The 25,517-nt window shown below is 34.6% G+C and overlaps 1 pseudogene; it reads left to right on the plus strand.

Annotated features, from left to right (window-relative positions):
* The first annotated feature begins 4,306 nt into the window (after positions 1-4,306).
* LOC145585149 (3-ketoacyl-CoA synthase 4 pseudogene) lies at positions 4,307-6,150 on the plus strand (annotated as a pseudogene).
* The last annotated feature ends 19,367 nt before the right edge of the window (positions 6,151-25,517 follow it).

Consider the following 25,517-nt stretch of genomic DNA (forward strand, 5'->3'; position numbering starts at 1 on the left):
CCTAGATCTTGATTGATAGAATCAAAACATATAACACCAATAAAATTAGGGGAAAACAAGAAAATTCAAAATTGATTAATCAAAAGTGCATGATTAAAAGGAAATAATAGAATATACTTGGTTTATGGGGTTCACCATCTTCAAATTTGGAGAATAGAATCATCGTCAAATTCGTCAAAGGAAGAGGAAGTGGAAGAGCAAGGAGAAGACGCCATTAATGAGCAGAAATGGAGGTTAGTGAAGGTAATAAAAATGGTGGAGAGAGAGAAGAGAGTAGTGGTCTGATCTGGGATTTTTTTTACGCCATTAAGGAGAGAGGAGAGAGAGAGGCCGAGATGGAAAGAGAAAGAAAGAAGAGGGGAAAGAGGGAGAAATAAGAGGGGCGGGGATTCTTTTTAACAGTTAATTCCCACCGGTTCAAACCGGTGCCATTTCCCTAATTTGGCACCGGTTTGGTTTGAACCGGTGTCATTTCTATTATAATAAAACCCGCCTAATTTTTTTCCCACCGGTTTTTAAGAACCGGTGCCAATAACTCGGTGCGCATTTGTGTTTTTCTACTAGTGATTGTTGATGTTGGTGGTGGCATCGTCAGCCATGGTTGTTAATCCAAATCTTGAAGGAGGCTCCCCGTCTTTAAAGTTTGGGGTAAGCAAAGTCCTCCAATGTCCTGCTCTCATTGTTGGAAGAGTTGCAAGCAGAGAACTTGCATTGTCGTGCAAGGTTTCTCAGGGTAGAGTCATAAGAAAAAATGACTCTTTTGGTAGTTTTCCCAGACTCCTAGGAGGTAGTTGCACTTTGTCATCCCTGGGAGTGGAATGGTGTCAATGTTCGGGTTTCCTACAACAGGGTGCAGTCTTTCGGTCGGTGTTGGTCTCAACAACTTTATTGCTCTTGTGTTACTGCAAGCTTCATGTCTCTCTTGGTCCATCTCTAATTTCTCGATTCAATTGGCAATTCCTGGTCCACGATGAAGTTTTGGTGGGTTTCTTTTGGTTTTCCTGACTCCGAAGTCAATGGTGTTATGCAATTGGTGGTCTTTATCACGACCCCATATCTTGGTCCTCAGCAAAGTTACACAGGGTTGCTAGTTTGCTGTTAGTGTGTTTAGTTTGGTGTGTTTGCTTGTTTTGCCTTTTACTTATGAAATTCTCACTGTAAAAAGAAATATATATATATATATATATATATATATATATATATATATATATATATATATATATATATATATATATATATATATATATATATATATATATATATTAAGATGTTAGTCAACGAGGGTCAACGATAAATCACCATAATTATTGAGGTGCGCATTTGAAATTAAGAACCGCCTCATTTGCAATATGAATGGTGGCAATTGGCAAATATATATGGGTGGATGTATTTGAATAGGGCCGAATGAATATATATTTGATTTTGAAATGGTAACTTCGTAGTTAGTGTCTTCCAGATTGGTATGGTGCATATATGGGTATTACTAGGGTTTGTATCCACCATTTGTACATTATATTATTGTTAGAAAATAATGGGCATATAGAGATCGAATTTAGTTGGAAATGGTCAAATGGGTATGGCAATGCCATAACAATCCCCACTTTTAATAAGTGCTTCAGCATATATACATGACAACATTACTTTTAACACATGGAATTCATGGTATGAAGCTTTTGTAGTTGCTCACTAAGGTATAGATTTGGTGCAACACAAAGACGTATAGTTTTCTGGTATATGAGACATTTAATTACTCCGTATATATTAGTTGTGGAGTATATACTTGTATCTCGTATTACTTAATAACTTGATTCATTACAATTTACTAGTTCATTTTTGGTATTTAGGTTTTCTAATTTACTTGTTTCATTTTCTCTTTAAGAAATTGTTTATCGTTGGTTTTTCTTAATCTAAGTTGCATTGGGTCTCGCACTCACCATTTGATCCATATTTTTCTTCGCTACTGTTTCTGTTTCACATGCATGAAATCTTGTGCAAAAAGAAACGGGTAATACGAGTATAAATTAGGATGAGGAAATCATTTAGTATGCTGAGCAAAAATGAATTGATTATTGATGATAAAGTACTGAAAATTATCAGCCTAACCTTTTAGATGAATTAGTCACACACATAACTTTTATCAGTGTGTTTCGTATTATATTGCATGCACTTTTTTTTTTTTTTGAAAACACACAATGGGTGCCTTATATTGATAACTTATCCATCAAAACATAAGGAGAAACCTCACAAGCTAGCTAGGGACAATCGTTCTCCCATACTTATTCAAAATCGTAAAGAGAGAAAGTAGTTGACCAATGATCCGGATAGGCGTGGGATCTCCTTGGACATTGCAACAATAAACGAGCTAAATTTTGGGCAACAACATTCCCATCTGGTTTCACATTATGGCATCATCATAATTAAAATAAACACAAGAAGACAATATATCATCTAAAATTACATCAAGATCGGTGAAGTAAACCGAGGCTTTTGATAACTAGGTGATGAGGACTTGGCAATCTGCTTTCAAAATAATGCTAGCAAGACAAAGCGTTTGGCTAGCCTGATCGCCATAGCATCATATTTGCTCTCTGCCACGATCAGGGGCCAATGAGCTCTAGCGCGACGAGTAGCAGCGAACAACACCTCACCCTGTCTTTCGCATTGACTCTGGTCCCACCCACCCATCTACATTCAACAAGCCATCACAATTAAGTTCTATAGTTTACTTAGATGGAGCAATCCATTTCTTCGAGCTTCTACAGGTACCTTTTTTTATTAATCTATAGATCCTGTGCGCATAGATACAATGTTAAATATAGGTCTGGGCCGCACTCGCAAACCAAGAGAGAGTCCACTTTACAAGTCTAAAGGAGGTTCCATCTCAAAACCATATGGCTATAGGCCATGGGGAGTAGCCCCTTAGCCTTATAAAGTGATTAACTCTCTCTTCTTCAACCAATGTGGGACACTTACATGAAGTGTTACTTGAGAGGTCTATTCTTCAACGTACAACAATCAGTAGCAAGTCGATACACGCGGTCTATGATCACTAGGTGGTAGGTATCTTTGCTATTGAACACCATGTCATTCATCTTAGTCCACAAATTCCATAACAAAATAGCGCCCCTACTAATTTTTTCTTATCCAGTTTGCCCTAGGATTCTATTAATTCCAAGGACATACCAGAAGGCCAAAGAGACATTTACTTTTCGTGCAATCATATTCCACCTATAAATCACGAACAAAAGAATAGTAAAAAAAAAAAAAGCATGTTGCAACGATTCTGGACAACCCGTGCACCAAGGCTAGTCTGAACACTTGGTCATGTGCCTGAATTTGAGATAGGCACACATAGGTAAAGTTCCAGTAAAGATGCACTACAAGAAGTGACAGACTTTCGGTGTAACTTCTAGATTCTAGATATCAACCCAGATATCAACCCATGCTTTATGGAGAAGATCAAGGTTACATGACTTCCCTAGCATATATGCGGTTTTTACAGAATAGTAGCCACCCATGGAGAAAGCCCACGCAGCAGAGTCAAGGCCGATTTTTGAGCTCAAGGGAATAACTAGGATGCTGCGAACATCAACTTCATTAAATACGTGTTTAATTCTTTGCACCTTCCAATCCCGTAACTCATGATCGATCAAATTGCTCACAAGTGACACTTCATCACTTATTTAAAAACAGATGGAATAAATATAATTACCTTATGTCCTTAAGCCCTAACCGGCTAATTTCGTCCACTATAGGGCTAATTATAGTAAGATTCTAGCTCTAGTTATCTACTAGAAAAGTAACCACAAGGTCCACAATCACTCACTCAACTTAATTCATACAAGTATTTCTTTTTATGTAAATTTCCAAAAAATGAGAACAACTTCATAAAACGACAAATAAGCATATATTTATGACAACAATTTATCTTTATCATCAATAAAATAATGGCGTAAATAAAATTTAAAATTAAGTAAACCCTTCTCTCAAAGCAAAATTAAATTACTTAAATGTTTCCAAATATACTGTTAAAAGGTTGAACCCATTTGATTTCATGTACATAGAAAATTAAAGATTTGCACCAAAAATAGCGAAAAGGTCGGCACATATAGATACGCACTGAAGCCAGCCATTAATCGCCGTACATATTTTTCCAACTGTAAAAAAACCGAATAATCAAGACATAGTTATTGCACGTCTACCCAACCTCTTTGCATGCTTCTCAATTTACACACTCAATTTATATAAATTCTCTACAAATTCTTCCATTTTTTTCACTCATACTATATTTTCTCATATCAAATAATATAGGAAACAAAAAAAAAAAATGAAGATACTATCCTTGACATACACTCAAATATTTCTTCAAGCCTCATTTTTAGCTCTAATGTTGTTATCCTACATTCCTCCATTCTCTATTTTTTCCGTGTTTTTTCCTTTAATTTTATTCTACGCTATTTACTACTTTTTTTTCAAGCCGTACCCCATCCTCCTCCTCGATTATTCTTGTTACAAACCTCCCGCGGAACGGAAGTGTACTTTTGATGTAGCCGAGTATTTTGTGAAAAAAACTAATTGTTTTTCTGATAAGAGTTTTGAGTTTATGCGTTCTATTTACATGAAGTCGGGTTTAGGAGAGGAGACTTATGGCCCTCCTTTTATGTTTCAAGGGCTTAATAAGGGGACCTTAGACTCTGCATTGTTAGAGGCTAAGGAGGGTATGTTCTCGACCGTCGATATACTTTTATCGACGACCGGGATTGATCCTTGTAAGGATATTGATATTGTTATTGTTACTTGTGGTAGTTTTTCACCCGACCCTTCTTTGGCCTCGTTATTGGTCAATCATTATAATATGGGCCCCACTGTAAAAGCATACAATCTTAGTGGGATGGGGTGCGGGAGTGGGATTCTCTCTATCGATATGGCTGCCCATATTTTAAGAGGCACGGGGCGAAATGTCAAAAATGCCCTTGTCGTAATCACGGAAAATATTGGTCTTAATTGGTATTATGGAGAGGATAGGTCAATGTTGGTGACTAATTGCATCTTTCGAGTTGGCTGCGCGGCGGCAATCGTGACAAACGACCCAAATCGCCGCCGCCACGCCAAGTTCCTACTCGATCACTCGCTTCGGACCCACCACGGGGCGGATGATAGCTCCTACAAGGCAGCATTCCAAGAGGAAGACTCAAAGGGCAATACGGGAGTTTCACTTACCAAAGACTTAATTCGAGTAGCGGGTCAAAACTTACGGGCCCACTTAACCACCCTTGCACCAAGAGTCCTCCCAGTAAGTCAACTCGTTCAGTACGTGAAATCGGTGGCACTCTCGGTGTTGACTCAAGGCGAGTCAAAACCGATAGTGCCCGACTTCACAACAGCATTTGATCACATTTGCATCCACACGGGTGGCAAGGCGGTAATTGAGCAAGTAGGGAAGGTATTAAAGCTACCCGACGTGGTGACCGAACCGGCGAGGATGACCCTCCACCGGTTCGGGAACACGTCGAGTAGCCTAGTGTTTTACGAGTTGGCTTACTTTGAGGCTAAGAAAAGGATCAAAAGAGGGGATAAAGTATGGATGATTGCATTTGGGACAGGATTTAAAGTTGGAAGTTTGGTATGGAAGGCGTTAAAAGATTCAAATTATGATCACAACAATCCTTGGTACGATTGTATCGATAGGTACCCACTTAAGTCATGGTAAATGGGGTAGTAATTATAATTATAAATATAATTATAATTATAATTAAACACGATCAAAGACATGACATTGTGTCAATTTGTTATTAGTTTAATTTTACAATTAAAGTCGGGGTTACATTATAGTGTAAGTTTGGGTTCATATATAGTAATATAATACGTAGGTTGTTTAATACCGTAAGCTGAAACATAGATACTTTTGTGCATGGGTCATGGTTCAATTTAATTATTAAGTGTAAATTTAAAATTTATATATTTACCCAATCTAGAGACATTTTTATTAAGGAAGCCTACCTACTAGCAACTATTCAACTAATGCTAGGAAAAACGGGTTCCTAATCTTTATTACAGATATTATTAAATCGTTGTAATAGTTGCTTCTTGTACTAATAATAACGTGAATTGAATTTTGATTTGTTATTATAAATGTAATTAAATTTTTATAATTTGAGATGCCAATGAATATTTTAATCAATGCATTTGAATGCTTGAAGTCAAAGTCCAAGCTAGCTCAACTTTCTAAAAAACACATAAAAAGTTCAAGTTAGATCAGCTCCTGGAAAGTAAAAGTTCTACTCGTACTAGTAAATTGGTAAGTTCTTTTTTCCAAAATCACTAGGTATGTCAAAGTTCAAGGCAATGAATGAGGCTAACCTACATGTTAGCTGAAAAATACTCTGTATATGGTTTAAGTTACAGAGTAATAAATTGTAATTCTTCCGTCTCCTAATATAGTTTTCGTTTGTGCAATACACAATAGTTCATGTCTATAAATATAATTTATGTTTAAAAAAAAATTTCCAATTATATATATTTTTTTTAATCAAATTACCCTATTTTTTTTTTCTTTATTATGTATGCCCTTGTGTATTTTTCATCCTTGAGACCTTGAAATCAATAATATGTCGGATCTGCCTATATTTACTTTTTATTCCTTAAAAAAAAGTTGCCAAGCAAATAACTACTGTACTCTCAGTACGAGTAAATACATGATACTCTGTAATTTATACGGAATATTTATTAATGTCTTGTTTTTAAACACTCGGTAATACGGAGTAATTTTTTTTTTTTTTTTTTTTTTTTTTTTTTTTTTTGTCCTAGAGTAGTAGTTTTGAAGTTAATGTTGATGGGAGTATTAAAAAAGCTTAATTTTAAATTAATGTTGTACTACGTCTACGGAGTACTACAATATATTATGAGATGACGAGAGTGACCTCTATAAATCAAATGGAGCTACTAACAAACTTGAATTAGATATAAAACTGCTTAAGCTGATGGTTATATTTTATACTCTATCACGCTCCCTTACACTATACCCTGCGCTTAATATTTCACTTTAAAATAATGATTGAATAAGATTCGACCCCGTGATCTTTGTGTTACGGTGACTCTTGGTATCATAACTCAACTAAAAATTTAATCTGGTGATTGAGGTCCACGAATATGTTTTATATTTTATCATTTAGAATAATAATATGTGGAGTATCATTTATTACATATGGCCTATTGCATGGAAAATAATTTCGTTCATTACGTATGGGCATATGGCCAATCACCTACATGAGTCACATCTATAATCTTGATCGAGTCACATCTATAATCTTCTCACGTGGGTGAAAATGTGGAGTTTATAGCTTAGAAGCAACTATTTAATGCGACTCGTTAAAAGAACTTTCCTTATCTCAGTTCACACCTTAAATGAGTCTTCTTATTCTTGTTCTTTGTAAAATATTATAATACGAGTTTGCAACTCATTAAAAGATCACAATTTTCCTTATCTTTACCTTAAATGAGTCTCCTCCTTTTTTTTTTTTCAAAACATGGTAATACAAACATGACACGGCCAACAAGTGGCGACCGGCCGGGGACGGTGGTGATGGGAATCTAGCAATCTACCAATAATTTAAGGAGCCTAGGGTCCTTCACTCTTTTAAGAAATCTGAGGGTGATTTGAATAACAGCTAGAAATAAATATGGTTGATACCTTCCTCAACGGTCTTGGTGATTGTCAAGTAGAGGGATATAGTAGGTGTGAGAGTGGATATTGTTCAACTTAAATGACACTTATCAATTCTCACAACAATCACAACTCACAAGTACTTAACAGCTTCTTTCAATTAATATTTGACATTTAGTGCCCACGGACCCATTGTCACGCATATGGCATTATGGCCTATGGAATAGCCTTATAGGTGTAGCTATTACTCTATTCGGAGAAAAATACTTCCTCCATTTCAAATTAGATGACACGATTTGATTTTGGGCATGCACTATACACATAACTTGCTTTGATTTCGTTTTGTGATTTCGCTTTGAGAAAAAGTAGTATTTTTTTAAAAATTCTTTTTTTTTTTCCTAATATGTAATCAAGGATATTTACATTAGGAAGTAAGCATTGGCAAACATTCCTAGATGTTTTTCTCAAAGTTATTAAATTATTTATAACTACATTTCAAAAATTATTTATAATATAGGATTTTTGTGAAAAATTACCTTTTAAACTTCGGATTTTGCGAAAAACTACCCTAAAAACGAAATGTCGTAATTAACTACCTTATAAATTATAAAATGTTGTAATTGACTACCTCCCACTGGAATAACATTGACTTTTATTTCTCGATTTTGACCATGTCACGTGAGGGTCACGTGACCCTTTAAAGACTTAAATCCCCCCCTTTCCACCAAATTTTCCCGCTTTACACCAACTCTTTTCCTCAACAATACGATTAATCATATTTTATATTGCTTATTTGCAATCCCTTTGATAATTATATGGGCTGCATTGGTGTAAAGCGGGAAAATTTGGGGGGAAAGGGGGGAATTAAGTCATTAAAGGGTCACGTGACCCTCACGTGACATGGTCAACGTCGGGAAATAAAAGTCAAATGCGTCATTTCGGTGGAAGGTAGTCAATTACAAGATTTTATACTTTATAAGGTAGTAAATTACAATATTTTGTTTTTAGGGTAGTTTTTCGCAAAATCTAGAGTTTAAAAGGTAGTTTTTCAAAAAAAAAAAAAAATTCCTATACTATACTTAGTCCATAAAAGTTAGCATTTTATTTTTTTGCAAATGTAATCTAAACCCCTCAATATCGACTATGAATTTTTTAAAGGCTAATTATTTGACTTTATTATAAATTAATTGATTCGTACATATTACACGTTTATCTTCATGATCAACAAAATCTGTATAAATTCACGCATTTAAGTATGCGTAATTTTGTAACTTTATCTATAAAACAAATTAACATTGTTATTCTTGTAGAACGACGTCAATGCATTGGAGGATCCTGAATTCAAATAGCTTCAACTATTGGAAATATCAGAAGTTTCAATCGAAAAAATTCAAGCTCTGGAAGGCAACTAAAATGGAGGAGCACATCACGCCTGTGATACTTCTGTTTTCCTACCTTATAAAAAGTACAAGATTACTCTTATGAATAGTGTGATGTCAATTTTACCCTTCAAAATGTGTATTTGCATATGTAGCTTCATTAATATGTATAAGTTTTTTTTAAAGAATTGTGTGTAGACAATAAGAAAACCAATTAAACATGTTTATCGATCCCAACCGTATAAAAAGTACAAGATTACTCTTATGAATAGTATGATGTCAATTTTACCCTTCAAAATAAGTATTTACATATATACCCTCATTAATATTTACAAGCTTTTTTTAATGAATTGTGTGTGGACTATAAGTATACCATTTAAAAATGTTTATATAGTTATTTGCCCTTATAATAATAATTATCTCTTAAAAAAAAAAAAAAAAAAAAAAAAAAAAAAAAAAAAAAAACTCTTAAGAATAGTGTGTGGACATTTATACCCCTTGATATATTTGCTTATATATATTCTCTCATTATGCTCCCAATAACTAAATTTGTGTGTAAGGCCAAATCGAAAGGGATTCCGAATATTACTAGCTATGGCGTGCCCATCGTGTGCGTTAACTCCCCTATCAAGCATAGACTTGCTAAAATCAAATTATTCTAGTTGCTTTAAAAATTTTGATGTACTACTCACACCAACAAGGTGCACCTATCTTTTAGGTAGCTCATATGCTAAGATAATTCTCAATTAAGCGTGCTAAGCTGGTAGCAGTCTTAGGATGGGTGACAACCTAGGAAGTTTTTCCATGATATATGCATGAGTAAGGACAAAATGCGCTGGAAGAACTTGTGTTGCTTTGTGAAGAGTTGAAATAGTTGTTGGTCCAATATGTGCATCATTTCATGAAAAATAGGCCCCACCCTGATTTGGGGTTGGGGTGCTACAACGCCTACCCTTTGTGGTTGACCATACCTTTTAACTCCCCCCTTTTCTTAGGGTTTTCGTTGGAACCGGCAAAGATGGTGGTGGACATGTCAGTGGAGGCGAAGAAGGTAAAGGTTTCAGTGTCGTCGAAACTGCAGTGTCGGTGGAAGGTGGGTGAAGATGAAGAAAATGAAAGAGGGGGAAAGCTCGATCGAGCGCCTTCAATGAAGTTAACACAAGATAGTGGTACGATGAAAAGTGGGTACGGTGGGAAATCAGGGGATCGGGGAAGGAAGATGAGTGATTACCAACCTTCCATTACTGCACTTACCCTTACCTATATAGGATAAAACAAATTAATATAATATTTCATCACTTAATACAATTCCCAATGCTTCATATTTACAAAAATGCCATTAGACAAAGTTATTTTGTTTATCATAAAGATAAATTAGGGCACGCTCCTCCTTTGGTTATTTTTTAAATTATTTGAATCCTTCTATCAAAAATACACAATTTAGGGATTTTTTAAATTATTTGAATCCTTCTATAAAAAATACTCCATTGGGGGGGGGGGGGGGTTGGGGGGTTTGCTTTATTACTTCATTTGTTTTAAAATAAACTCTTTAATTTTAATTTTAAGTTAGTGGCTTATACTTAAGATAAAATATAGTCATATGAGTATTTGTTAAAATCATCTCAATGTATATTTTTCAAATATTAACTTTTAATTATTTTTACTTACCAACATGGCAACAACTAAATATTATTAATTAAAAATTTGTATTAGCTTACATGCCAAATTAAAATAGAGCATTTACATTAAAAGAAAGGGAGTACATGATTGGTATATGCGTGCGAAATTATATCATATGGAACGCTGTATTATGGTAAGGCTCTTTTTGGTTCATTTGATTTAGTATGAAATTAATTTATTTTATTTGAAATTATTTTATTTGAATGTATTTTGTCTGAATTTATTTATTTGAATATATTTTGAACTTGATTTGTTTTAACTTTTTTATTTTATTGTATTTCAACTTATTTTATTTCAATATTTGAACGTATTTTATTTTATTTTACTTTATATAATATGAACTTATTTTATTTTATTTGAAAGAATTTGAACTTATTTTTTACTAAAATAAGTAAAATAAGATGACACAAACAAACAATTATTTGACAAAATATATAAGGATACAAAAAAAATTATTATTACATGCATAATTTGTAGTTTAGGCTAATTAAATTATATCATGTGGTATTAGGGTAAATTAAATTTGGTGAATATTACTCCCTCTATTTTGTAATAATCGCAACAGTTTGACTGACACACGTGCTAGTGCATGTACAATTTTGACCATTAATATTTTCTACTACCTATACTATAAAAAAGAATATGAAAATTAATATAAGAAAAATAATAAAAGAAATATTCATAAATATTTTACATGACAACATATGTTTTTCTTGTACCAATATTTGAAAATATTTACATGGCAAAGGTTGAGGTTTTTCTTTCTCCCATCTTTCTCCTTCTTCTAGCTACTTCATTGTCCACAACTTGACTTACTAGTTACTCTAACTACCTTTTTTTATTTCCTTCTTTAATCTTGCTCTTAGGTCATAAACTTCACCTAAAATTCTGTCTCATATACAATTACTACCATTGATCCTTTTTATTCTTCATGTTTTGAATTTTAGAATCTCTCGTGTACATCTTTGACCACTAATACATTCAATAAGATAATAGTAAAAAATTTAGAAAATATATTTTAATCGAATTTAATAATATGGTAATGATATATGCAGCCCTTAGGCCTAAGGGCTGCATATAAGCATTTAATATATTCCTTTTTTTAGTATTAAGTTGGAAATTTATCGACAATTCACGAATAAATCGGTGTAATAAACGTATATTTATTGTCTATTCTTTCTACTTTTAGCCTCTTATATGCAGCTAAAGATGGGCATGGGTCGTGCCGGCACATGGGCGGCATGGGCCCGACACAATTCCGGCACGGCGGCCCACTTGTGGGCCGTGGGTCGTGCCGTGAACAAAAAAATTGAAAATCAGCACAGGCACGGCGGGCGGCACGGTGGTCGGCCTGTGGGTCAGCACGCCGGCATGGCCCACCAGCCCGGCACGTGGCACGGCACGGCATGGCCCACCAATTATTGTACGATTTTTAATTATCATTAATTTTTTGTATTATCGATTTATCGTACCGACTATCGACACATAATAAAATAAGTTATTCATCAATTTTTTGTGTTATCGGCTTATTGCAAATTTTTTTAATTATATGCATTATTGTTTTTTGCTAAATTAATAAAATTATTTATATAAACTTAAACATAAATTATTTATATAAACTTAATTAAATTAAGGTTGTTCAAAAAAAAATATATTAACATTAACATAAACATAAATTAATAAAATTATTTATATAAACTTAAGTTGTTAAAAAAAAATTATATATCGATTTTTTTAAATATACATATATATTTTTTTTTAAAAAAAAAAATTCGAGTTGGCCAGCAGCCTGGCACGGCACAGCTCGTCAGGCACGTGGGCCGTGCCGTGCCGTGGGCTGGGGTGTGCCAAAACTTGGCACGGCACGAACCCTACCCAAGCACGGCCCGTCACGACACGATGCCCATCTTTATATGCAGCCCTAAAATCTGCATATAGCATTACCCTTAATAATATCCTATATAATATGAATTTTTCGTTATGGTAGTAAGTTTATATGGTCAAAAAATTTTAGATGTGACCATAAAATAATGTTGAAATATAAGAATTAAAAAAGGAATATAGAGAATATACAAAGTATACTAATTCAGCAATTTGTATAATTAATAAAGTTTGCTCTGTAATTTGAACTACAAAAATTAAATACTTCGTACTGCTTATTGAAAACATGATTTGTCTTTTATTACCTAATTTTATTGCTATTAATTGTACTCGTATTAAGCAATAGTAATTATACATTTATACTCCCTAATGTCTACAACAATTATTCCCGGGGCATGACAAAGGGTCACATATGTTAAGAGAATCATGAGTAACGTGATTGCTCGAGGTCAACTTGTAGTTGACATTACCTACTAGTCACCGTTGTAGGTGGTCTCAACTTCTCAAGGTTTAAATACATTAAAATCAAATTTCACACATAAGGCCATAACCAATAAAAATTAAGTAAACAAAAAGTAGTACACAACTCTTTTATATTGTTTTCCCTAGTTTATTTTATATTTTTTTAATTAGTAAATGAAATTTCAATTGTTACATATTCTCGTTAAAAAAGAATGCATATAAGTATATTTATGCAAGTTTGGGGCAAGGATCAGGCGGGTCTTGGTGGAGGATTCGGTGGGTGAGAAGGCAAGGAAAGGTGGGGATTTGATAGGTATGGATACCTGAGTGGGAGAGAGGACATTGATGTTTTCATAGTGTGGCCGCGAGGCTTGAGATGGATGAGGATTGAAAAATGAAGCCTTGGGGATGGAATTTCCAACATCCGCCCCACCGAATCCCACCCATTATATTAATAACTCTACTAGTGATCTAATAACTTAGAAAAATGATAAATGATAAATATAGTTATAAGATCTTAAAAGCAATTTCAATGGTTGCAGTTAGTTAGCTCACTTGCAATTTTAAATAGTCCCTAACTACTAGCTTGATCATTGGATATTTGGAACTAGATATGCAATTAGGTTGGCCAAACCAATTAGCTTTGCCAAAAGAAAATGCTAATAAAAGTAAATTACTCGCTCCGTTCCACAATGATATTCTTGTTTGGAATATTTGACTTTTAAAATATAAGAGAAAAAATCTTCCAAATTTCTCTCAATAAACAAAAATAGTCATGTGGGATGTAATTTGATTCGTCTAGGTGACTAGATTATTAATATCTAACTTTTATATTTTTTGCTAGTGTGAGATTAAAGCTATTTGCGGTCAAAGACGGATAAAAACTTGCATCAATTTACGTAAACAATAACATCATTTTGAAACGGAGGAAGTAGTACTCCCTCCGTTTTTTTTTTAAGTGACACACTTTCCTTAAACGGCCATTTTTTTTTTCAAGTGACACACTTCCTCTTTTAGAAATTCCTTACATTTTAATAACATATTTTCACCCCACTATCTCTTACTTTATCATTTCTCACTCCTTTCATGGTCTCCACTTCCTCTCACATTCTTTTACTTTATCATTTCTCACTCCTCCAACCTACCCCACTAACATCTTATTTTATTAAAATCAATAAAATCTCCTAAAACTACGTGCCGGTCAAACTGTGTCACTTAAAAAAAATGGAGGGAGTAATTAAGATGAAAACAATAAATTAATATTTAAACACTAAGGGTTTGTTTGACATCATTGTGGTTTTCTATTTTTTTGTTTTTTTATTTTTCAAAATCATATGATATATGTCATGTAATGAATTAAAGTTAGTCAAACTTATTAAGATCATGATAATTTTAAAAACTGACAACTGAAAAGTGAAAACACCTTTTTTCTTGTTTCCAGTTTTTGGATTTTTGTTTTAAAAAAAAAAAAAAAAAAAAAAAAAAAAAAAAAAAAAAAAAAAAAAAACCATGTCAAGCCCTAAGTTAATAGCTAATGATTGGGACTCAAATAAAAGCTTATATGGCATAACAAGCTAATTATTTAACAATTAGCTATTGAGGGGAGGGGTGTATATATATATTGAGGGGAGGGGTGCATATATATAAGATGGAAAAAAAAAACAATAATAACTTAATATTAATTACACCAATACACGTGTTTTTTTGTCATTAGTTGCCAAATGTATATTGTACGGAGTAACATTATAAGAAATAAACGTTTTTAGTGCTTACATGCAACTCTCGTAGTGATTGTATATATTGCATTAGCCTTAATAAATTTGCAAATTTTTAAGATTAAGAAAAGGTTTGGATTTGGATGTTTGCATTTAAGACTGGATTTAATCTTAAAATTTTGGTAGAGCACGGCATTTAATTTAATTAAAATCTCCATGATCCTTGGAATGAGAGTATATATATATGTCTGTGTATTTTAAGACATGGTCCTTGGAATAATTGTATTTTATCTTTGTATGCTTTGAATTTGATGCTTATCATTCAAGCTAAATCTTTTTCTAATTAAACATGAATATTTGTTACACATCTTTTTCTTTGAAAGATACACATCCTTAGTTTTCTATACTTACAACACATCTTTTTGGCATTGTTAGTTGAGACGAACACTACAAGAGGGGGGTGAATTGTATGTGAGTTCCTAATGACTACTTTTGCGGGATATAAAACTGAATGTAAAGGAACTTGCAATGCACACAAGGTTTTACGAGGAAACCTTCCAGGGCCCAACTGGAAGTAAAACCTCGACCCTCTTAGGGATTTCCAAAACCAAATCAATCTACTATAATAGGGCAAACACACAAGTTACAACCTATTATACTCAGACCTTTACTCACAAGTTCCAGACTGAACTTGCTACACAATAGGACCCTATCCTACCCAACCTAAGTCCCTGACTTAGATTCACTCATACTCCCTGAGTACTTTCTCACTCAGCTTTAACCTAGAAGCCTACGACACTGTATGCAAACACTACAAGAAAAATCACTTTTCGTAGCGATTATTTCGTAGCGATTGTTCATTCGCTACAATATGCAAGTATGTTTGTCAAATAATTAAGGATATCGTATCATTTTTACAATCGCCATGGTTTTCCCATATAAAATCGATACGGAAAGCATAATAATACATATCCACACTATTTTTACACATTTATATAATTTTGAGAAATCGTATCATTTACAATCGCCACTAAATCCTAAAAATCGATACGAAAAGCCTTTTCAACACTAGATATATAAATATTGTTTGACAAAGAATACATAAAATATGTCATAGATTATTGGTGAAACATTTAATATATGAGTTTGAGGTTGCATGTTCGAATCTTGTAAAGATCATACGCATGTTTTTATTTTTTTGAAGAAAATGGGTTGAACATTTATAGCGATTGTAATCGCTACAATAATCACCACGATTAGATGTAGTTTTTCGTATCGATTATTGAGGCCAACCCCAGCGATATTGAAAACCACTACTAAAGGCTAAGGCAACGGGGGATATTGTATCGAATGACCATTCGTTGGGAAAGCTTTTTGTTACAATTACAATCGATACTAAAGGTTAAAATAATCGCTACGAAAAGGTTATTTTCTTGTAGTGAAAGATAAATCACACACACACACCCAAGTACCCAACCAATACAAACTATTGACCTTTAGTATATGAGAGGTAAGCTACACATGAAACCCGAAACTAATATGACAAAGTTATGAACTTGGCAAACTTACACAATTAAGCACACTTCGATTTCTTCATGTATAAACTCACAGAAAATAATGAAATGAGATTTCTACTATTTATACAAGACTTACTTATATAGAAAGTAGGGTTCTCAAAAGATAAATATATTAATATACCAAAATCCCAAAACACGGTTTTATGTAAATCATTTTGGAAGAAAATCTTTTTAGAAAACTTATCAAAGATAAATCACCAAAAGAATAATATCTTTTGATAATCTGTTTTTAAGAAATAAATCGTTTTAGAAAATCTTTTCTTGAAACTTATCTTTTATAAACTTTCCTATTTTTAAAGCTTGCCAAGCTCATTTGTCACGTTTCTCTAATAAGTCTCACGCGTAACCCTAACAATCATATTTACAGCAAATCTAAAAGATAAAAACTTAACAAAACTAATTTTCTTCGAAAATATTCTGTAAACTAGAATGATTGGGCTTCACGCAGTCCAGGATTAAGTTCCTGCTGTCACTTGTACTCCAGTTTTAAACTGGAACTTCGCAGGCCAAGTTCCAATAGAACTTGTTGTATTCAACGCAGATCAAGCCAATACTTCAACTTGCTATCTTCAAGTTCCTGTTAAGGAACTTAGATAGTTCTTGTTAGAGAACTCTTCTTCTATCTTGTTTAACCTTTCCTTGGAATCCCTTCATGTCTTCTTAGATTAGGTTACTCTTCCACTTCCAAAGTCTATTTCACCTATTCTAATTACAACACTTATAAAAACCTTTATTAGATGAAGTTTTCTTAGTTTGAGTTCATCATTATCAAAACCTTTAAGCTTCAACAGGCATACTATTTGAGAAAGTGATTAGACTAAGGGTCTGTTCACATTTACTAAACTGAACAGCTAAACTAAACTGAATATTTTATGAGAGAAGAAATTAGGAAATGAACTGAATTGAAAAGATTGGAGCTGAACTGAACTGAACTAAAATTAAGCTGAAGTGAACAGGTCCTAAGTAAAAGTACGAATTGATAAGTTATATAATTTAAACCATAGTAAATTATCATTTTTTTCTCATCGGTGGTAAGATTTTGTCAATTAATGTTTATGTTTACCTAGTCTGATATATCCCTTAAAGTGCGCGCCAAAGTGGTGTGTTGTAAGTAAATAAAAACGAAGGAATTTTATGTCAGTATTACCTTTTTTTTTCCCCTGAAATAATCCGCCATTACATAATTAGCTCAATATGGTAAATGAAAATACGAAGTAAGACAAATAAGGTAATTTCCTTAATCCTGAAATGAATATAAAAATTGCATAATTAAAAAAATACAAATTAATAGAAACCTAATAAAATTTGAATTAACTATAGAAAATGAAGGGAATATTATAATTATCCCTTTGTTTCAAAATGAATGCATTGCAATGCTGGACATTGCGCTGAGTTTTGAGAGAGCTTATTTGTATAATCTATATTATATAATAAAATCAATATACGTTTTGTATACAAAAACAATATGGAGTACTCATATTTTTCAATTGGTTAGCTATACATTATATAAGTGCAACATTCTATATTATTCTCCTTTCTATTACCCATTTTTCCATGTTTAAGTATGATTTAATAAGTAATGTTAAGAGGGTAGGAAACACAGTTCCTCATTTAACTATTCGCTCTTATTCCCTTAATGAGGAGGAGGTTGTAATGTTTGAAACCTTATTGCAAAGTTTCATCACTTTAGCTAAGACAAATATAATAATAAGGAAATTTTGAAAAAAAACCACCTTTTATAAGCATTTTTTTGCAATAAACCACCTTATAATTTTTTATTTTTGCAAAAACACACCTTAATCAAATTTTTTTTTGCAAAACCATACCTTTATGCCAAAAAATGGAGTCAAACCCTATTTTCCGGCGTTGACTACCCCAACCCCACCCATGAAACCTCCCCCTCCCCAGCCCAATTGACGAAATAACCCCCTCCGTCGCTCCACCCACGAAACCGCCTCCCCCCTCATCCCCACCAACGAAATCAAACTCCCTTCTTTCCACCACCTCGCGTAATCTAGAATTAGGGTGGTTCGAGTGTTAATTTAGGGTTGGAAGAGTGCGGCTAGGGGTGCCGGCACTGACAGTGGAGGGGAGAAGGGTGGCTAGGGCTATAGAGGAGGGTTTAGGGTGGTCAACATTGTTAAAGGGGTGTGTTTAGGGTGGTCAACGCCGTTAAAGGGGTGTGTTTAGAGTGGTCAATGCCGTGAAAGGGTGATTTTGTGGGTGGAGTTGGAGAGGGAGGTGGTTTCGTGGGTGGGGATGGGGAGAGAGGTGGTTTCGGGGGTGGATTGGGGTAGTCAACGCCGGAAAATGGGGTCAAACCTCATTTTCCGGCATAAAGGTATTGATTTGCAAAAAAAATTTTGATTAAGGTGTGTCATTGCAAAAAAAAAAAATTTATAAGGTGGTTTCTCGCAAAAAATTGCTTATAAAAGGTAGATTTTTGCAAAATTATCTAATAATAAAGTGTTCCCCCAGCCCTCCCGCACTTTCTCTAATAAAAATAAATAATATATTGGGAAATTCTCTTTATAACACGTACTATACTTTTTTAATTTTCTCGGCGGTGAATTGTGAAAAATCTTATTATCCTTGGTAAACATGAATTATTGATTACCAAATATATAGCTACTTCAGTATAAACTCAATAACCATGGTTAATTTCTTTTATTTTTTAATAATTAAATTATTTATAAAAAAAAACAAAACAAAAAAAACCAACCTCTTTCTACCCAGATCACCACTGCAACCCAGAACCCCAAACATCCAAACCACCTCCCAAAACCCCAACCACCCAAACCACTACCCAGACCACCACCGTAACCCAGAACCCCAAACATCCAAACCACCGCCTAGTCCACCACCGCAACCAGAATCCCAAACACCCAAATTAATCCACCACTCACGGCCTTCCATCTCTCTCCTCTGACTGCACACTCTCCTCCCACCGCCGGTGATCCCCTCCTCTCTCTCGCCCTCTAACGAGTACTCTTCCCACCGCCGGTGATCCCCTGTTTATCGGCAAAAAAGCCTCCTTCAAACCCTAAAATCGAACAAAATCAACCCTAAAACCGAGCGAAATCAAACCTAGCAAAATCAAACCCTTAAATCGAGTGAAATAAAACCCTAAAGCTTCGAAAATTGAAGAAACCCATGATTTTTTACCTTCATCCCTAAACCCTAATTATCTGATTTCGTTTAGGGAGGAGAGAGTGTGATTTTGAGGAGGGGGGTTTCGGGGCTAAAAGTGTTGATTTCGGGGAAGGAGCTGGTGGTTAGGGGGGAGGAGATGCACGCAAGGGGAGGCCGGCGCACCGGTGAAAGAGGGCTGGGAGGTCAATGCGTCAGCGTAGGTGGGGGCGGGGGAGAAGTGGCTGACTGTTTGGGGAATATGTGATTTCTTTTTTTAAAAAATATTTCTAAAATAAATGTAAAAAAAAGTAACTATAAACTAGCTATAGTTAAATATTTAGTTAAAATTTATCATTAATGTTATAGATGATTTAATTTAAAAATTCAAATAATAAGATTTTTCGCAATTCACCAATAAGAAAATTAAAAAGTATAGTGTTACCAAAGAGAATTTCCCTAATATATTTCATTTATTTTCTTTTATGTAAAACACTCTTAAAGTAGAAATATCACAAAAGTTATAACACAACTTAAATTGAAAACTTTTTCTTACAAGATTAGTAGATTACCATTACTACCCTTAATTAAACCAACTATACCCCATTCCATAATCATAACTTCAACCACACTCCTCCTAAACCCCTCAAAATACATGTTAATTAACCTGATATGTGTGTGTGACAAGGAATATATAAGTCACTAGGTTAACACCCGTGCGATGCACGAATTTAAACAAATACATTTGTAAATTAATTTAATTCATAACTTAATGCATAAGTTAAGTAATTTCTAAAATATTTCTCAAACATATATTTCCCTTTTTTTTATAGTTATAGCATACATTTTATTACGGTGTATAAGAGAAGTTGACCTCATATGATATAATACACTTATAATGTGGTTAAGAGGTTATTAGGAGTATAATCAAGTGGTTCATGAGTTTTAAACAAAGATAATAGTACAATTTTCATCTTAAAAACCTTCCTCTTATAGTGTGTTGCAAATATTGTGACATTTCCACTTTAGAGAAAAGTTGTAACTATTAAAAAATGGAGGAAGCTTTTTTTTTTTTTTTTTACATCAGCATAATCCTAAATTAATCATAAACTACATTACACATTAGAACATTAGGGGTAGAACCATATAACAACTTTCGATTCGAAAGCCATATGATTTCGGTGGGATAGGACGCTTTCCTTTTTGAGCCATTCATCCTGCAAAACAAAGAGTTAATAAAAACAGAGGAAGTTAAACTTCTTAGAGAATGACTTTTCCTTCTAGCTTTGGAATGACGAGAGGAAACCAATAACATCAAATTCTGAGAAGAGGAATTGTTGGGGCTTGCAGCAAAATTCAATGGGGAGCAGACTGGAGCAACTGGAAGGAGCACCGACGTACTTTCACACGATGACACTTGATCAACCATACCTATGGTCGAGTCTTCTTGTGCCAAATTTGGAGTTGTTTCACACCTATCATGCCCCTTCATAGGGGGGTGACTAGTCTCCATTGGTGTAAAAACTTCTTGAGTTTCAACACAATCCATCTTCTTTGGAGGATCGAGTACTCAGATGCTAATAAAATCCTTCTTGGAAGAGCAATAGTAGTGTAGTGTTCATCCCTTAGAAATCGCTCAATACATTGTTGGAGTGAGATTCAAATAGGAATCAATACGTTTTCGGTTACAAAACCGATAACTTGACCCTGTAAGATTTGGGTTTTTCATTTCTGAAGTTGACTTCAGATCAGAATTGTTATCAATAATGCTGGGCCTTCGATCTTGATCGATAGGGTTAACTTTACCCTCCTCCAAATTCAAAGATTTGCCAGTAACATCCTTATCCTTTTAGGTGACATCTTTCACACCAATACACCTACGAACACAACCATCTGCACCACCATCTCTTTCCTTTCTTTTCCCTTTTTTCCCTAACTTCCACTTTTCTTCTTCTTTCCCGATTCAAGAGTTGTGTTGGCAACTATTCCTAAAGAAGAGAGGATTGTCATCACCCCCAAAGCATCAGCACAGCAAGCATTCCAGCAAAGCACTAGCAAACTGAGGATCAACAAGCAGTGATCTTCGATAATTTTTCTAAGAAAGTTATCACGCAAAACCGAGGATCAACAAGCAGTGATCTTCGATAACTTTCCAAAGAAGGTTATCACGCCAAATAGGAGATTGCCACAAGCAGAGTGATCTTCAACGACGTTCCCTAACATGTGGAGGGTTGTCACAAACAACTGAGGATGACTACAAGCAGAGTCACCTTCGACGACGGAAGTTGTCATAAAAGCGGAAGATGGCTACAAGCAAAGTTATCTTCGACTATGTTCCCTGGCTTGCAGAACATGGTCATAAAACGGCAGAAGATCGCTACAAGCAGAGCAATCTTTGATGGTGTTCCCTAAGATGTGGAAGAATGTCACAGCAGAAATTGAAGGCAGCTACAAGCGGAGCAGTCTTCAGGCGATGTCCCCTAGCTTGAGGAAGGTCGTCACAAACAGCATGCAAAAACGGTTACCCCAGAGACGTGTACTCGACGGTGCAAGATATGCGTTTCTAACTCTTTTATCTGTTTGACTAACGCTAGTTTGTAGGTATCGGCGTTACAAGAATGATTTAGGATCGCAGAACGCTCTGAATCATTCTCCGTCCCAATCGCTACTTTGACTTTTGTTTTCGAAACTTACGTTTCAAAAAAGTCAGTCAAAGTGGGGGCTTTTGTAAACACTTGATTGTGTCTCCCCAAAAACCAAACCCAGTGATGAATATCTTTCACATCATTAATTATCGAACAAAGTGAAAGTGTGGAAAGTCTTGTGATGCGGTTGTTTTAATAAAAATAACTCTTCTTTCTGTTTTCAAAAATGTACTTTATTAATGAAAATGTCCTATCCAATTTAGTTTGGTGCATAATAAGGTTTAATAATGGTGTAGTTGGATTGGGCTCGAAAAGAGCTTGCCAACGACATATTATAAGCCCAATTCCGATGAATAATGAGGAAATTATGGCTAAAATACTAAATTGGGCCTGAAATGGTTTTATGGTCCAATGATCTAGTGGAGGGCCCATTAATTAATATCCTAAATTTATTATGATTGATTTTAATCTTCTAGAATAATCTAGAGGGTTATTTTGAGTTCTAATGAGATAATTATATCTTTTATGAAAATAAAGAATTTTATTTGGACTAAAACAAGTGTTTTTAAAGAAATTAAATCTGATTTTCAAAGATAAGTACGGACGTTGTTAATCAAATTTAATAAGATTAAGGATTCCATACAGGTTTTTAGAAAACACGTGAATCAACGCGAAACGACAAGGCTAGCGCGCAACGACAAGCCTGTCGCATAGCGACAGGGGCAGTTTTACTCCTAATAGGCTTCGGTCTTTTTCTGATTGTTTCCGGGCTATTTTTCTCTATAAATAGGGTCGTATTTCCCCATTTTTATTCATAAACATTCATTTACAATCATCAGCAATCAATATTCTATTCTTTTCTCTCTCAAGCTAATAGTTTTTCTTTCTCCCTCTTTCTAAACCTTCCCTTTTACAAATAAAATACCGCATTCACGAGTTCTAGACACACCTAGCCAAGTTCGAAGTTGCCTTCGCCCTAGACTGATCGGGCTAGGATAGGTCGTTAAGCTACTACCCCAAATCAAATTAATTATTTATAACCTAAACTACCCTAATACAAGTATAGGGGTAAGTAAAGGGTCGAACCACTAAGGAAGCTCACTCGTCCAACATCAATATCACTAATGCAAGAGTCAAATGGGGAAAATTTTTGTTGGTTTTTGGATAAAAAGCACTAAGACTACAAACAAACAAATATAAAGAAGATTAAAATCAAGAGAGAACAACGCTAGGGATACGGAGGTGTCAAACATGATAAGAAAAAGGGGAATAATGATAGTTATCATGAAGAACATGCCAAAGAACACAAGATCCTACCTAAACAATCCATTCTCATGCAATAGTCTAGGCAAATCAATGAAAGATGTCTATGCTAACTAGGATCATTCTCATGCATCCTATTAGACACAAGCAAATCAAGAGAATAAAGAAGCACAATCCATAAAACTCCATTTTAACAACTCATTCTCATGCAATCATTAAAATAGAGGTGATCTTAATCTAGTTCAAATCATTTTCATGCATTTAAACTAGAAGGCAATCAAATTTAGTGCAACAATAATCTCAAGCCATTAAAAATCATGTCTTTCATCAATTTAAGGCATGTATTCAATCCAACCATCATCATTCATCCAACATTCAACACATATTTTCCACCCCCTTCCTCTAGCTAAAAGATTAGCCTAGAGAAAGGAGATTAAACATAATAACAATACTAGAAACAAACTCAAGAAACTCAAAACAAAACATGATTAAAAACAATGAAAACAATAATAACTAGATGTACTAAAAAGATTAACAAAAATAAGCAACAATAAAGCAAATAAATAAAGCTAAAGGAAAGGATTAGAGATTACTAGAGAGAGGATTAATGAAAGATGAAAGCTTGAAGGAATTGCTTGATTGAAAATTAAACTTGACCAAAATTGATTACTTGGAAGAAAATTGAGCAATAATCTACTTTATCTCTCTAAAAATTATCTAATCTAATCTAACCCTAAGAGAGAGAAGCTCTCCTAAACTAACTAAGAAGATAGCATAATAGATCCCCCCGTACAAAACAAGCCCCGCAATAAATAAAGAATCGCGCAAAAACGCAGAATAGGACCCGCTGTGCGCCTGCACAAGGATCTGTGCGCCCGCGCATGGTAGTTGTGCGCCCGCGCGTGCGCCCTCGCAGCGGTCTGTGCGCCCTCGCAGCGGCCTGCACTCCCTCGCAGCACCCTGCGCGCCCGCGCAATGTAGCTGCGCGCCTGCGCATTTGTGGGTTGCGCGGCTTGTGCTTGGGTGTGTGCGCCCCTGTTGCTGGCTGCGCGCCCGCGCACTGTAGCTGCGCGCCCGCGTGGTGTGGATGTGTGCCCGCGCACATGTCGCGCACAGGCCGCGCAAAACTTTCTGCCTCGATTATGCAATTTCGCCAGTTTTGCGCGGGTTCTCACAGGGCTGCGCGCCCTTGCACCTTGCTTTCTTCGATTCTTCTCTCATGCTTCCTTGGCTTCTTCTTTGCAATCCAAGACTTCAAATACCTAAGCACAAACACCAAGGGAAGCAATAAGGTATAGGGAACGGTGCAAACACGCAATGAAGGCAAGCATTCAAGAATATACGCGATTTCATTTAAAACACATCGAGACATGTATGCATGCATTATTTGAACAAAACAACTCCAAAACACCATAAGACAAGCTAAAACAAGGCATAAACACTATCCTACATCAAATTATTGGATAAAAGACGAGAATAATAAAATAATAGAAATAAAGGATAAAAATGGTGAAATTATTGGAAAATAAGTTGGAATACGACTCAATAAACACCCTAAAAGTGACATAAAAGTCACTTATCATAGACGTGAAAGGTTGATAATTTCTGAGGGTTTGGTCCCAAATCCCTATTTCAATTATTTAAATTAATTGTTTGATTTAGTATTTTCCTTGAAGTTACTAACGTGTGTATTTTGTTATTAGAAAGAGATACGAGGCAACAAAGTAAGTTGTTTTAATTGCTCTATTTCTTTAGAAATCATGTTCCGTTGATTATTTTAATTTCTAGTATCATGTTAGGATGTTATTTATTGCTTTCTAGTATCATGCTTAGGTTGCTTCCTGTTTTCTTCTATCATGTTAGTATCATGTTAGGGATGAAGCTTTGATCTTTATTGCTTAGTGACATGCTAGAATTTGTTATTAATCTCGTTAGTATCATGCCTAGGATCTTGCTAATATTATTGTTCTTTAAGAATATTATTATGATGATGATGATTTGTTATATTTATATTATTGTTGCTTGATATTTATTGTTATTGCTTGATCACGCCCTCTCTTGCAGGATTAAAGGGAATTTGTACTTGTAATCACGCTTAATAAGATAATTAATAATCTTGTTTA

Source organism: Chenopodium album, chromosome 16 (genome assembly GCF_948465745.1).
Source record: "Chenopodium album chromosome 16, dcCheAlbu1.1, whole genome shotgun sequence".
Lineage (NCBI taxonomy): Eukaryota > Viridiplantae > Streptophyta > Magnoliopsida > Caryophyllales > Amaranthaceae > Chenopodium > Chenopodium album.